Here is a 3,349-nt window from a genome sequence, read left to right on the forward strand (position 1 = left end):
TTAAATGATTAAAATCAATAATGTGAACTTGAATTGTATGAATTATTGTCTCTTTCGTACGGTGCGATATTGCTTGTCCATTCGTTATGAGCACCTTGATGAGAAATGTGGTGATTTGTGATGTAAAGTCAATGGGAAATGGTTATGGCAAGTCTATAAAGATGATGGGAATTAGTTTTATCTTATGACATAAACCGATGGGAAATGCTTTCGGCTAGTGATTTGATACAATGACTATGGAAAAAGATTACGTTGAGTAATATCTTGCTGATGGGAAATGGTTCTGGCAAGAGATTGATTATGAGAATTGATTCCTTTAATGCTTATGCGTAACTTGTTTGATATTTGAGATTGATGTACTTGTTGCGCGTGGCTGAACTACTTGTCATTGAGACTGACCTATTTGATTTGTTTGATTGTTAAATTGCGAAGATTGAAATGTGAATATTGGGATTTGCAAGCTTTGTTTTGTAGAATTGTTAGGTTGGGATGTTTTCTGTACAGGTTATAGTTTGAGGGGTCTCGGTGGAAGTCTGGGGTGTTCATTTTCTAGCAAGTTACTTTGTTTAGTAGATTGGTTGTTGGGCACCTGTTGTTGGTACTCCCCACTTGTTTCTAGACTTGTGTAGATTTTGAGCCCGGACCCGCATGATCTTGTTCTCCTTCTTTTAAACTCGAGGCTTGTCAAGGACCTGAAGTAGTTGTTGTTTTATCATTTAGCGGGCCGTCTTTTTCCTTTTCTTGCACTTTCTTCTATTTGAGTAACAAAGATTGAGACTTGTATTTATTTTATAATTTCACACTCATGTATTTAGTGGCTTGAATAAATGACAACCATGTTTTTTGGTATTATTTAGAATGAATAAAATTTTCTGTCTTTGTCATGTTCTTGTTTATTGTATGTCCACATTTCTTTCGTTATCGTTGGTTTGAGGCTAACTTGTCTTATGTTAACAAGTAAGTTCTATTATTTCCATTTTTTGGTCGTGATATAAACATTATACCGTGATTACATATTATTCAGGTGGCTACAACAATAAAATAGCTACGAATCTTAATGTGGTTCGCGACATTCCAAAAATAAATCATTGAGAACTTTCTAATCATAACGAATTGAAATCGAGTAATAATTTACAATTGAAGATCCAATAGGATGATTCCACGTGCCAAATGATGTAATAATTCCAATCAAATTCTTGAATTAATCAGAAGTTGTCACGTGTCCTTAATGACATATTTTGGTCAATCAAAATCAATCTTATTACATCAAATTTGTGATAAATTTGACCAGAACCAAACACAAGAAGAGAAAAGAGTTTAATGGAGGGTTACATAATTTTTTGAGTCAAATATCATAGAAAGCTTCCCTTGAAGAAACAAACTAGTGGCCGCCTCCTTTTCCAATGCAGTAGCACATATCCAAGATATAACCGCAAGGTAAAATTTTACAACTCTATTTGACTTATCATCTTCTTGAAATTCAGATCCAACACCGTTTGCGCATCAAAATTGAAACTTTAAACAAGGTTTTAATTAATTTAAAGGATATTAGAATGTTTGTTGGAAATATTTAATTAGCTTTAAATGTAGAAAAACTTCTGCAGAAAAGCACATCTTTGAATGTTGTTCAACTTCAACATTCACTTTCATATTTCTCTCCCTTTTTCTACTATGTTCTAGATAGCTATGGTGTTGGAGGACCCATCCCCTGATCAGATTTCAGGTTCCACTCAACTAATCATCCCTCCAGGTTTGTCTTGAAAAATAAAAAATAATCCATCTTACCATTTTTATTTGTCATGGTTTCTTTTGTGAGAGTAAAACGATAAGAAACTTTGGCTAACATTATACAATGTATTTTTTCTTCATATTGATACGCAAAAAATAAATTAGTTTTAGTGTTTTTCGTATAGTTTTTGAATGCCGAAATTTTTAGTTTGAAACTTACAAATTTATTTTATTCAATTTAACATTGAAAATTAGTTAAATTGCGAAAAACACAATATGATAATTAAAAGTAAGAAGAGGGAGTAAAAACTTGTTTCATTGTGGGAATTTATATACCATCTTTTATTTATTTTTTTGATTTAGTTGGTTTGATGGAGCTTGGGTGATTGAACCATAGTAGCAATGTGATTGAGGCAATAAGGAATGAGATTGATAAAGAGCGTATAAGGAACGAGATCATTACAGAAGAGGTTGCTCGAAAGCAGATGTTGGAGTTGGAAATAAGGAGAGAGCTTATCATGGAAAAAGAAATAGCAATGTTTGGAGTTGATAGTTTTGCTTCATTCTTTAAGAAACAGTCAAACTTCGTGTTGTTTAAGGGAAAGATGAGAATGGGCGTCTCTGCTGTGTCTAGACATGACATGGATCACTTCTTAGAGGTTCCTTTTTGCCACCGTGCTTTGGAACCAATAATTCAACAGTGAACCAAATTCCAAAGGTGGAGATTTTACAAGTGCAGCCCACTAGTGTTGGCGGACAGTTGCTGGTTCGTGTACTTCTTTGTTATTGGCCGTGTTTATTAATTTTTTGCTGAGTAGATGATTATTTCTTTATCTATTAGTATTATTTGTTTGTACATTTGCTATTCTGGATTACAAGGTTTTTAAGTAGTAACTTTTTCTTTTGTTTCACTCTGTTTTTGTAGATGGACGCACTGGGTTAGAATGTTAAGTTTGTATTTACTTTCAGCTGTGTGAAGTTTCTCATGCATGAAATTGGCCGAATCTACTCGGGCTCCGAGCTCTGTGCCGACTAAATCAGCAACCTAACTATAGTTGTTGCCCTTGGCTTTATGCCTTTTTCCTTAGTTTTATGCCTTCTGGAGAGATTTTCCTCTTTCTTCGGATAACCCACACTTCCTTCATGGTTCTTATTGTAGCTGTTGAGTCATGGTTGGAATTTAAACATTATTTGCGGGTCATCTGAGGGATTGACACATTGAAAGACTTTGAAATATTGCCTTGTCAGTGTGTATGTCAGAGAAGGGGCCTTTAAACTAATGAATCATGAAACACAGAATAATCTCTAGTTTGTGAATCTTGAAACACAGACAGTTATTGACCAGCAAGTGCCAAGATTATTTTTTGTGAAACTAATGAATCATGCCTAGATGTCCTGATTTTCTTCCTTTACGTACTTCGTTTCCATTAGTCATGTTCTTAGTTATCTGGTGACCAGTTTACATAACCAGAATTCTATTTACACATGTTTGTATCATCACTTCAAATTGAACAATCAAACCTAGGAAAATATTTCCTGGACGAGGTAACAGTAAGAAATTATACATTATCAATGGCAACTCCATTCATTCTTATACAACTGAGTATTGGTTTGGTTGATC

At 34.1% G+C, this 3,349-nt stretch overlaps 1 long non-coding RNA gene across 1 annotated transcript; it reads left to right on the forward strand.

Moving 5' to 3' along the window:
• Positions 1-1,293: 1,293 nt before the first annotated feature.
• Positions 1,294-3,140, forward strand: LOC114074401. The gene is made up of 4 exons (XR_003574796.1): positions 1,294-1,437; positions 1,681-1,750; positions 2,092-2,494; positions 2,654-3,140. It is a non-coding gene; the product is annotated as an uncharacterized LOC114074401 (long non-coding RNA).
• Positions 3,141-3,349: the final 209 nt, after the last annotated feature.

This window comes from Solanum pennellii, chromosome 10, assembly GCF_001406875.1.
Source record: "Solanum pennellii chromosome 10, SPENNV200".
In the NCBI taxonomy this organism is placed as follows: domain Eukaryota; kingdom Viridiplantae; phylum Streptophyta; class Magnoliopsida; order Solanales; family Solanaceae; genus Solanum; species Solanum pennellii.